Source organism: Camelus bactrianus, chromosome 19 (assembly GCF_048773025.1).
Source record: "Camelus bactrianus isolate YW-2024 breed Bactrian camel chromosome 19, ASM4877302v1, whole genome shotgun sequence".
Taxonomy (NCBI): domain Eukaryota; kingdom Metazoa; phylum Chordata; class Mammalia; order Artiodactyla; family Camelidae; genus Camelus; species Camelus bactrianus.
Genome location: NC_133557.1, coordinates 21901787 through 21914117, shown reverse-complemented (window position 1 = coordinate 21914117; position 12331 = coordinate 21901787). Strand labels below are relative to the sequence as shown.

The following is a 12331-nucleotide window of genomic DNA, read 5'->3' as shown; positions in this document are numbered from 1 at the left end:
ATGTGGTGTCGGGGGTTCAAAAAGTTAAGTTGATTTTGGGTTGCACAATGATTGGGATTGTTAAAGAATGATTTTTTTTAAAAGGCAAAATCATGAATGTCCTACAAACATGAAGTGAATCTGTCAATGGTTTTATTTAACTCAGCAATGAAAGAGGGAACTAGAAAGGTTTTAAAACCAATTCAAAGGAAAATGCAAAGTGTAGACACAACGATAGGCTATTAGGAATGCTGAAATGAATCTGATTAATGGATGCAAAACTGGCTTCTTCCCTAATGGGGGAAAGGAGTAGAAATCCCACCCCCACGCCCCGCCAACCACCGCCATATAATGTGCATTTCCATGGGTAGGAATTGTTTGCTGCTGTCAGTTGGCTACAGATTAACTTCTGTCTTTATAGAATTGTAAAACAGCCTGGTCAAAGCCAATGGAAGGTGAGGATCACCTGAGTTGACAGGTTAGTCAAGATACCCTCATAAATTTCAAAATCTTTCCCAATTCTTTCCCTACAGAGGCATTTAATAGAGAGGAGCTCAGGGATGCCATAACTCCTGCCACATGCAAGACCGTCCCACTGTGTCCCCCATGGCTTTTAAATGTCCCTCTGAGTACTCCCACAAGTAAAAACTCTGTGTATCATTAACTGCAACTCAAACCCACCTCCAGAGGATGAAAGTATCTGTTGCCTCTGTTAATGTACATCCAACAGTTGTTCCTCCAGCGTCCACCCCACATCTGTCCTTTCGTTTCTTTTATGTCTTGTGCAGGCTGGCTTCCGATCATCTCGCTGCCCTTAAATCCAGACATTCATTGGCAGCAAAAGCAAACACCTCACTTATTCTTTAAATCTTGCAGGGTAGCCACTCCTGAGCACTGAGTATTTATTATTCTTGAATTCTGTATAATTCTGTTGTCTCATTATTTTTATTCTAAGCAACATTCTCCAAGTTAGTGTCCCTTTATTTCTCCCTGAAGTTATATCTAGGACAACATTCTGATTCTTTAAATTATGTGTCTAAGTCGGTCATATTATCCATGCATTTCATTTCAGGAATGTGAGGCAGCATTGTACAATACTTGTCATTAAAGGGGGTGTTGAGTTAGTTGGGTTGAGGACCACTGGTTTCCATGGAATACTGCCATCAGGTTTTTCTCTTTCTCCGATAACAACATCCCAATTCTCTGGGGGAACAAAGCTTTCACCATTGGATACAGTCTGGAAGACCAGCCCATCAAGGCACCTGGTCCCCCTCAAGGGGTGGGCACTGACCCAGGCCTGGACAATCTGCCTGCACTTCTCAGAAGCCGTGTTTTGAAGCCAAGTCTTAAACGGTGTGACCGCATCACCAAAAGCCCTTGAAGCAGGTTTATTCTGGTAACCAGAGTCGGTCCCTCTTGCTTACAAACAGTTCTGACCCCAAAACAAAACAAAGTAAACAAACACCAAGCAGAAAACCAATCAACGATTACCCAAGTCTTACAAGAATGTCTACCTAAAATATTAATAATATAGCACTTAAAAATCAAAAAGAAAAAGAAAAGAACTAATTTGGAGCAAAAAAAAAAAAAAAAAAAAACCTCCCATTCATTCTTTCACACAAGAATCATCTCCCTGCCTCCTCTGTGCGGCAGACCCTGGCCTGAGCAGTGGGGATGAAATGGTGACCGACCGGCAAGGCCCCCACCCAGCCCGGATGTGGGCTGGGCGCAGACAGCCAGCAGGTTTAACGCTGCAGACAGGCCTTCAAACATCTATGGAAGGAGGCGTCTAAATATAATTTGTGTAAAACAAATCACACCCCAAGCTCTGCTTCTTTGTGAAATGATAAATACTTACGTGATGTGAGCGGCAAACCCCTAATGTGATTTGGAGTGGGTGGTCTCTTATCTTTTAAGTTCTGGATTCACCGTCTGGAGCTTTGCCAGGGGGCCCTGGCTCAGCAGAGGTTATGTTCTTTTGCATTTTGAAATCCTCCCAAGACTGCAGTGCCCATCAGCATGAGGAACTATTTTCTTAGAGAATTCTTCATTTATGGAAAGCAGCGCACCTCCGAATACTCTTTTTCTTTAGCTCGTTCACAGGCTCCCAGCTGGGGCTCTGTCAAGCCTGATGGCAGCATCCTTCGGGGCACATGACCTGTGGGTGTCGGGACTTCATTCTCAAAACCATTCTCCTGTAAGATGTCCCCAACTTGTCCCTCCTTGGGACAGAGCCACCAAGTCCTGGTCACCTAGACGATGAATTTCCTGGGCTTTGGCTGGAGTTGTCTGGTTCTAAATCTTTCTTCTCCATCTCCTCCAACCTGGACTCCAAATATCCAAGCTGAACTGGAGTGAGCGGGGCTTCAGGTTACTTAACCAAACTTTGACTGAGGGTCCATGGACAGAAAGAGGAAACAGACCCTTGAAGTGTTATTAAATTAAGTAGTGCATGATTTTTCTAATTCCCAAAAGTACAGAAAGGCTGAAAACATAGCAACTGTCCTTGGTCCCTACCTCCTGACTTTCAGTCCGCATCCAGGATCATCACATCTGCTTTTGATGGCTTCTGAATTTCAGTATTTCTGAAAGCAAGACACCTAATTAATTATGGCCCTTATCCGCATGGTGGCATGTGTCAGCAGCCTGTCCCTTTTTATAGCTGTGTAGTATCCCCTGGTACAAATATCAAATGGTTTGTTTATTCATTTCCCTGTTAATGGACACTTGGGGTGTTTCCATTCGGGGCTGTTATGAATGAAGCTCTTCTGAGCAGTCTTGTTCACATCTTTCTGTGGACGTGTTTTCATTTCTCTCAAATACAGACACAGGAGTAGAATTACCGGGTCGGGGGACAGGATTGGTCAGGTTGAGGAAAACTCCACACATATGATCACAGAAGCACCTATGTGAATAGTGAGTGAGGAAAAAAAAACATAATTTTCCTTCAGTGAGGGTAGTGGAGAGGAAAGAGTGATTTTCCCTAGACAGTAGAGGATGTCGTGGACTGCCTGCCAGCATCTACATCCCAGCCTTACACTAAAAAGTTTCTTGACTTCTCAGGAACCCCCTGTTCCTTTCAAATCCCGTGACACAGAGAAGCCAAGCCCACCCCACCCCAGCTAGAGCGCGGTTCTAGGGGAACCCCCCATTACCCCCTGACAGTGATTTGGTCAGGAGCAGACATGGAATACAGCTGAGACCAAGGAGATTCAAGAAGGGGTTTGCTGATACTTTCTGGAAACTTCCCGTGGCACCAGCTAGCACTCTCTAGAGTCATAAAACCCCACTCCGGGGCTCCCTGTGTGCCTGGAGCCATTGACACCTTAACTCCCACTCCCCCCACCCCTTGCAGGACCCTTTGCATACCTGCACTTCTGCAAGATATAAAACAGCTTCTCTTGATGTGTGTCTACCCTAACAAAACTCATGGCCCCAGGAGGTAGCCCAGCTCACAATACCCTGGGCGGGCAGGCCTCACATCCTGCCCTGATCAAAGTCGTAAAACCTCTTGTTCAGAGAAGTCCCTGACAGATCTTACAATTAATCAGGTCCCTGTACACGAAATGATCGTGCAGCCCCTCCTCCTTGTGTGCACAGCCCCTTCCCCCTAATAAAAGACCCTGCACGCCCACCCTCAGCGCTCACGCAGGCACCTCTCGTCTGTGTGGCCCCATTTCCTGTAGCCTGTAGACCTATTAAACTTTCCTAAACTTTTCTCGCTTTCTGGTAATTCTTTTACCAACCTGCATCACCAGCTGGCCACCTTGTGCCCACACTTCCTGCTCGCTCTTCTGAGAAACCTCCAAAGATTTCTTTGACCTGGTTTCTTCTTCCAGACACCAGTGGCCTCCAAGACCCAGGAGGATTTCCAGCCTTGGGCTGAAGGCAACCCAGAAGGGCAGGGCAGACAAGGAAAGGATCTGACCCTTGAAGACATCTTCCAAGGGCTGATTCACCTTTTGACTGATGGGAACCAACGGACTATGTAATTGTTTAAGCCAGTTTGAGTGTGCGTTTCTGTTATTTGTACAAAAATCATTCTGATCCACAGTTGATATACAGCGTGTATTGGAGAGCTCGGTGTTGATTCTTATTTTGTCTCAAATTTGCCACAAGAGTGTTCAAAGTTTCAAACCATGCCAAACACCTACCACCACTCAGGAGACCAGGAAAGAGAGAATACTCCATTTGAGAGGGAAATGATTTGTTAATGATACTGGGTCGCGTTTAGAAAATACAGTGCTCTCAAAACTTAATAACACAGCCCAAAGTGCTTCCAAAAATGCTGAAGTGAGAAGACCTTCTCCTGAGATGATTGTTTCCTCTGACTATTGGGGTAACTGTATTCTGGGGCCTGTTAAGAAGGGTCTCTTTGCCTGGTGGCCGAGCTCAGTTCTGCCACCTAACTCCAGCCAGGTCAAAGTGTAAAAGGTCACATTTCCATTTGTTCGGTTGCCTTGTGTGTGACCACATAGGTGAGACCAAGACCGACAAGGAGCGAATCAGGAAGAACCACCACCTCTCCCAGTTCACCGTTTCCCGAATTTTCTCTCTTCTGTTAAACTTCCCCAAACCAGTTCTCCAGAATCACGGTGGGATGGGAAAGGTGGAAGCAATCATCCATTGTCTCAGACTCAAAATCCAGACTCAGAGAATTCCTTGTCGCCCTGGGAGATGTTTTAACATTTTTAACCATATTCCTATTTTCTATACATTTTCCCAACATTTCCAATGAATGCAATCCGTGTGGATGGGTTTTTTCTTAACAGTAAATACGAGGTTGATGAGAATGTTGGTCTCAGAGATGCTCCGCCCACGCCATGCCCACTCCGCCCCCCACCCCGCCATACACTGCGCACTAGACTCACTCCAATAGGATGGAGAGAGGCTGCGTTCAGTATAAATGTAAAACCCAGACACCCAGGATTATCTGTGCTTTGCATGAATAAGGACAGCAGCTTGCAAGTGGGCAGGACTTGGCTGAGAGGCCCCGACGCAAATCCACCGTGGCCCCAACACGCTCCGCGAAAGTGCCTGTGAAATCTGCCTTCAGTCACTAATTTCACACTCCAGGGACAGAGCTGTGAACAGCTCAGAGCACAGAATTCCCATTTTCCTAACAGTTTCCTTCCCCCTCAGACACCCTTTGATGGCATTTTCTTCACCTGTTCAAAGATGAAAATGCTCAATTTTTTTTCAGGTGAAATCTCAGGTTTGTTTTTGCTTAATCACCTCCTTACTGCCTTGACTTTGCAAATGACAGAGAATTTATTTTGCCTTTAGATCTTCTGTGAAGCTTTCTGTGGCTCAGCTGCATTTTTAAAAAATCAAAATGAGTCGCCCACATATTCTGCATTCATTATTCCCTCTCCTGCAGCTTTCTAAATAATGTAGGGACCGCGGCTGCTCCTGTGATGAGCACGAATGCATTTGAAATGCGCTATTAAGATATTCCTTTCATCTCCCTTCAGATCATAAAATGAGTTTTCTTCTCTGGGTTTCTACAGACCTGAGAAATACTCTTCACTTCTGGAACACGCCGCTAAGACACAGGGAGGGTCCTTTGGGCCAGAGGGAGTGTGGATCCTGAGTTGACTGCAAGAATTTTGGTGGCTGAATTTATAAACCCCAAAAGAGTTTGCAATTGGGATTAGAGTTGGATTGTTTTGATCATTCCTGTTGTCAACTAACTCCACTGGGCCTTTCTATCAATGAATGACTCAGACAAAATATCTATTCAGATCATACAATATTGTGAAAATCTGGTTCATTTGTTTTAGAAAAAAAATCACAAGTTTGTGTCTGATATAAATTGGCTTCTTAGGGTTATTTTTGTTTGTTTAATAGGCCATGGTGTTCATCATAATACTTAAAAAGAAAGATTCGTTTAAGCAATCAGGAAGTTTGAGGCATAAGTCTCAAATTTTAATTCCAAGTAAAACAACAGATCCTATCTTATTTTAAAATTCTTTATTTTGTTCATTAAGGATTTTTTTTGCATCAGTTTTGATTTTTCAAATATTGCATTAAAATCATATTTATCTCGATTACCCCCCAATTTTTGTGCCTTACCTGTCTTATCTCAGTCCCGGCCCTGAATCCATTGCAAGATCTAAGAAGTGATGAGTATAGGAGTTCCCAGCTGAGGACGGGAGATCAGGGCCTCCAACCTTTCCCTCATCAAAGATGGTGGTGAACTGAGGTCTTCCCTGGAGAAAAGGGAGATTTAAGAGTCTAAGGCGAGCCCCTGACTCAGCTCTCCAGTACCTTCCAAAACACCAGGGATTTAAATCTCAAGTGAGCTTCTGTCTCCACGTCATCAGCCCCCACCAACCTGCCTCTCCTGCCCACTTTTTCCTTCTCTCTTTGTGAACACAGACAGAGCAATGGGGCCAGCATCTCACCGCCAGCCTCATTCCAAGTTAGAAAAACCAAGTGCCAGAACTTTCCTTGGGTGAGGGTCTCTCACGTGACACATGGATCAGGATCCCAGTAGCATCATTGTGTCCACATCAGGGTCCCCACGGGGCCTGGGGAGAAGGAGGAGGATTTCCAGGCAAGACACACCCCCAAAATGCCAAATGTTTAGATATTTGGGAATGTCTGGAAATATTTACTTGTGTCAGTGATTTTTCTTTTTCCCCATTTTTCGCAGATGACTGAAGCCCTGTACCAGTTTGGGACTGGTTATTATAGTAGCAAACGTTCTTTTAATCACCCAGCAGATATTACCCTTCTCCCTATAACTGCAGGGGAGCGCACCCACCGTGGCACCCTGGGGGCCTCGCATGCCTCAAAGGCCAAGCTGGAGCTGCAGTTCATATGAGTCTCAATAGAATGTCTTATGGAACAAGAGAGGATGGGAGGGTGTAAGGAGGTGGCCCCAGGAGATCTCACTCCGCCTCTTTCTTTCCCTGGGAAGCTGTCGTGAGCAGTTTCTCATCACCAACCAGCTGAGGTATGAGGCTCTCTGTCTCACCCCCTCGGAATATACCTGCAGACTATAAGATGGCTTAGCTCAGTTTAGAACTGGCTTCTTGACAACAGGTATCCTGTCATTCACTGCTGCCATCAGGCCCCTTTTATTAAATGCCCCCCTACATCCTACAGGTCCAGCTTTCCTTTGGGCAGAAAGTCCCTTGGAGACAAGCACAGAAACCCAGCTCAAACAGGAGTAAGCAAAAAAGGGCGTTTACTGACCCATAGAAACTGTGAGCGATCAAAGGCAGTGATTTTTTTTTTAATGGAGAAACTGGGGATTAAACCCAGGACCTCATGCACACGAAGCATATGCTCTACCACTGAGCTATTCTGACTCCCAAAGGCAGGGATTCTTAACAGAAGTAATTTTGGACACTTGGCAATGTCTGGAGATATTTTTGGTTGTCATTGGAGAGGAAGCAGGCCGTGTGCTACTGGCATCCAGCTGTTAAACATCCTACAGTTTACAGGACAGCCCCTCACAACAAAGAGTTATCTAATTCTAACTGACAACTGTTCTGAGGTGGAGAAAATCTGCTTGAGGGGCAAAGCCTTCAGGCACGGCTGGGTCAAGGAGCTCAAAGCATGTCTACAAGGCTCCATTTCTCTCCAGTCTGGGGCTGGTTTCCTGGACATTGACCTCACACACATGCAGGATCTCTCTGCTCTGTGGCCTGGTTCATATTCCCACAGAAACCAATCCTGCGAAACGCGAGGTGTTCTCTCCAGTAAATCAAGTCTGACATTGAGTTTCATTTGCCATCTAGGAGTCACTTAGACCTAGGGAGCGGGGCTGGAGAGGGAACCGAATGTCAAGGCCTAGGTCTTGAGGCCAATTCTGGAGCTAGAGGCTAGAGGAGTCAATTCTCCCACATGGATGGGAGTTGGGGGGGACTGTTTGCCCAAAATAAAATCAGCAGGGTGCTACCAGAAGGACAAAAGTGACGGACACCCAGCACCACCTGTTTGTGTGTGAAAGGGGTAGGAGGAGAACCAGCTTATAGGGTTAAACACGCACTATGGAGAAAGAAAAAGATGAAATATGAGACAAGCAGAGAATGCAAATATGAATTCTTCATGCTTCCCAGAAAGTACGGACAACTGAGGATTTTTAGGCGCTTTTTTTCCCTTTTTTTCTTTAATTTGATCAGGAAAAGGATTATAAATATGTGTGCCATGTGAGCACCTTCCACACATTTCCATGAACTGGTACAGGAGAAAATATTTTTTGCAAAGTGTAACACATTATACAAACAGAAGGGAATGTGGAAATATTACCCAAAGCGCTGGAATCAGAAAACACGCATTTCCCTCGGGGTCCTGTTTCCATAGAAAAATCAGGTTTTATTTACCTGCTTTGGAAGATTAAACTATGATGCCTGGATTCCTTAACAATGAGGAAGAATGCTTATCTTGAGGTAATGAGGATATGTCAGCCGCCCCATTTGATTCAAAACTCTGTGATTCTTCAATCTGCTTAGGGGCCTGGTTAATATATTTTAATGTACCCACAATATCCGCTGATAAACAGAGGAGTCATAGCCTTTAGAGCCAACTTGCTGAAGCTGATGGAGATTTAAGGGAGAAAGTGAGGGCTCTTTATGAGCTGGAATATTGGGAAGACTTAAGAAAAAGAAAAAAAGAAAACTCACTGTCATTGCAGTAATAATGACAACTCTATTACCTTCTCTTTCTGTTTGTAAAGTATTTCTGGATCCCCATCTCCTACCACTCTCCCTGCTTCTGGTGCCTCACACACACTGACTTCATTTCTGGTCCCTCAATTCTCCCAGCCTGTTCCCTCCTCTGGGCCTTTAAACTTGCTGTTCCCTCTGCCTGCCACACTATTCCCTCAGATCACCCATGGCAGCCCCTTCTCAAGACTCAGCCCACATGTCACCTCCTCAGAGAGGCCCTTGCAGGCCCCCTAAAATAAAGCAGTAGCCACACCCCAAGATACTCCTTATCCTATCCCCAATCTGTTTCCATTCCTGCATTTTTCACATTCTGAAAATTATCTGTGTATTTATCTGTTTACCTGCATAATGTCTGTCCTCATTGACGGGAACTTCATGAGAACAGGTGGCTTGCGTCTATCTTGGTCACTGTTGTATCTGAATAACCAGCACAACAGCTTGTGGATAAAGATGCTCCCTTCATATTTGTTAAATGAGTGAACATATCGTAAGTGGACAGTTCTGTTGGTAGTGTTCACGCGGGGATGTGCTGCTTTGTATTCGCTTGGTTCCATCTTTCTTAGACAGTGTGGACCTGACCCAGAAGAGCTGGTGCCCAGACTCTGTGAAGAACCTTCACATGCTCCAGTTGGACAGAAAAATACATAAACATCTCTTCTTTACCCATTACCCTGTAACTTTAAGGACAGATCACTATACCTCACACGGGCCCAGGAATTTTGAAATACATTTTTAAAACAAATTGGCCAAGGGCATTTCCTGGGGAGGGACTCAACTGTGAGTCTCAGCAGTGGATTCTCTAGCTGCAAGGAATGCTAGTCTGATCTCGAAGGAGAAGCCAAGCCGAGGAGGGGTGGGGGGAACATATCACAGCCTCTGGTCCCGGCCACCCACCTCTCTCAGCTGGGCTATTGCAAAAGCGTCCCAACAGGCAGGCCTCCCTTCTTTCTCTCTTGTCCATAACAGACTGTCTTCCACACAGCAGCCAGAGGAAGCTTGTGAACACTTGAGTCAGATCCTGTCCCTCCTCTGCCCAGAACCCTCCATGGCTCCCACCTACCAAGTCTTTACAACAGCCACGAGGGCCTGCCCCCATGGCCTCTCTCACCTCACGGCCCCCTGCTGTGCCTCTCCTCACTCAGCCCAGCTGCACTGGCCTCCCCGAGTTTGCGGGAAGGTGCTAGGCACACACCTGACGCAGGCTTCCTGCTGGCTGTTCTCTTCTGGGGGACTGTACTCTGAGGTCACCAGGGCCACCCCCTCAGCTCTTTCAAGTCTTTGCTCAAACAGTGGCTTCTCACTGAGGACTTCCGTCAAGACCCATCTAAAATCACCAACCTCCTTCTGCAGTCAGCTGAATAATGCTACACCCTCAACCCTATATGTCCATGTCCCCTGTGAATTTCTACCCTGCATGGCAGAAGGGACTTTGCAGATGTGATTAAGTGAAGAATCTTGAGGTGGAAAGAGCACTCTGATTATCTGGATCCTTGTAAGGTCCTCACAAGAGAGGAGCAAGGGGCTCAGAGTTGGAGAAAATTTAATGGCAAAAGCAGGGATTGGAGTCATGTGATTTGAAGATAGAGGAAGGGCCACCGGCCAAGGAATGCAGGCAGGCAAGGAAGACGAGAAGCAGGAAAGGCAGGGAAGTGAATTCTCCCCTAGAGCCTCCAGAAGGACCCCGCCCCGCTGACACCATGACTTTAGTCCAGTAAGACTGATGGCAGACTTCCGGCGTCCAGAAGGGTCAGAGTATAAATCTGCATTGTTTAATTCCCCCACATTTGCGGTAATTTGTTACAGCAGCCCTAGGAATTAACGCACGCTCCCACGTACCTGAAGTCCCTCATTTCCCCCACTGTGTGTCTTACCAGCTGACACACGTGTCTTTAAGATTTGTCTCTCTCCACTATTTGAACGTGTTCCTTACAGAATCACGGCTCTGATTGCCAGTGTTCAGCCTGTCCCTGTGGTACAAAGCTGAAGCACCAAGAGTCTAAATTCAGTCTGCACGGGGTTCAGGTCCCAGCCTGCCACAGCCCAGCAGGGTGACCTCGGGGAAGTCACTTGAGTTCTCAGTGACTCCATTTCATTGTCTAAACTGGTGACCATGACAGCAGCCTCCCTCCTGGAGCCCCGGTGGAATTTAATGAGTTGGGTACCTGGAAGGCTTCCCACGGCAGTGGCCTGTAGAATGCTCCCTGGGTAGACTTGTGATTATTATCGTGACCGAGTCCAGTCCAGGCTGCAGTTGTGAATGAGGCAGGCATGGTCCCTATCTTCATGGAGTTGATGGTTTATTGGGGTGACAGATACGACAATCATAGGTAGTCATCGGTACCACTGAAACCGTGGGTATTCATGAGTTCAATCCATTACACCTGTTACCTGCCTTCACTAATCAAAGTCAGTTTAATTGTTGCTACAAAAAACTTGCCTGTGCTCCCCAATTCACTTGGCCTAGACAATCAGATGCTTGCCTGTGGTGTTTTCCTGGAACTTGGGGTCAGCTGCATCTAGTTGGAGCTGAGCTGGTTAAGACTGGATAGGACCACCTACCTTCCAACTGGGCATGTGCCAGGGTGCCCAGGTGAACTTTTGACGTCAGAGGGCTGAAAACTCCACCCTCAGATCGTGCTAAGCGCCTCCGTTGTAACACGTGTCCCGCATAGAGGCCTGTAGCTCCTCCTACACAGAAGGACGATGACCATACCTTTCTCCAATCACCTTTCCCCGTGCCCCCACACCCCCCCCCAGTCGGACCGCCCAGCTTCTTTATCCCATAAATACCCTGAGACCCTGGCCTTCCCGGGGGAGAGGCTGAAGCTTATTCTCTTATTTCCATGCTTGGCTGCTTTGTAGCTAAACCTTTTCTTTCCCGCAAACCTTGGCGTCTCAGCATTTTGGCTTGCTCTGTGCCGGGCAAAAGAACCTGGTTTGATAACGCTCTGAAGAAGATAAAATAGGGTGGTGTGATGCACAGTAAGGAGGGGACGGAAACTTCTGCAGAGGAGGTGGTCTTAGAAGGTCTCATGGAGGAGACATCTTTTCAGCTGAGACCTGAAAGATGAATAGGAGCTGGACGTGCCAAAAACTAGGGAAGGGGCATCTCAGGGGGAGCTGGGAGCAAATGCAAAAGCCCCGAGTGGGGAAGGGGCCTGAGTGTCCCCAGAGGAGAAAGCTTACAGAGTCAGGGAGAGACCAGGGTAAAGAACTTCAGCATATATGTGAGGGAAGCCATGGAAGGGACTTGAGCAGTGGACAACCAGGATGTGATTTTTCTCTCTTCCAAGATCCCTCTGGCTGCTGAGTGCGGCCAGAGTAGAAGGGGAGGAACCAGTGATGCAGCCAAGAAGTAAGGGGGTTGGAGCAAAGTGGACCCGTGCCGGGTACCTTCTGGAGGCAGATCCATGGAGAAAGCCGAGCTAACTGGACTGGATGTGGGGAAAGCGGGGATGGAGGGGGGGCTAAGGGAGCAGGCCTGAGCCTCTAGGCGTGGGATGCTTGAGTGAGTGAAGACACCTGGGGAGGAATAGGTGGACCCGCTCTTGAAAGGGCAGCAGAATCAGTTTTTCATTCCTCAATTCCTAGGAAAACGCTCGCAGGAAGCCCCGAGCCCAACTTGTGTGCACAGGGAGGTGGAAGGTACGTCTTGTGGTTGGGCAGTGACT

General features: G+C 46.9%; 1 non-coding gene across 1 annotated transcript; it reads right to left on the bottom strand.

Moving 5' to 3' along the window:
* Positions 1 to 7226: 7226 nt before the first annotated feature.
* Positions 7227 to 7301, bottom strand: TRNAT-CGU (transfer RNA threonine (anticodon CGU)). Its single transcript has one exon. It is a non-coding gene; the product is annotated as a tRNA-Thr (tRNA).
* Between the last annotated feature and the right edge of the window lie 5030 nt (positions 7302 to 12331).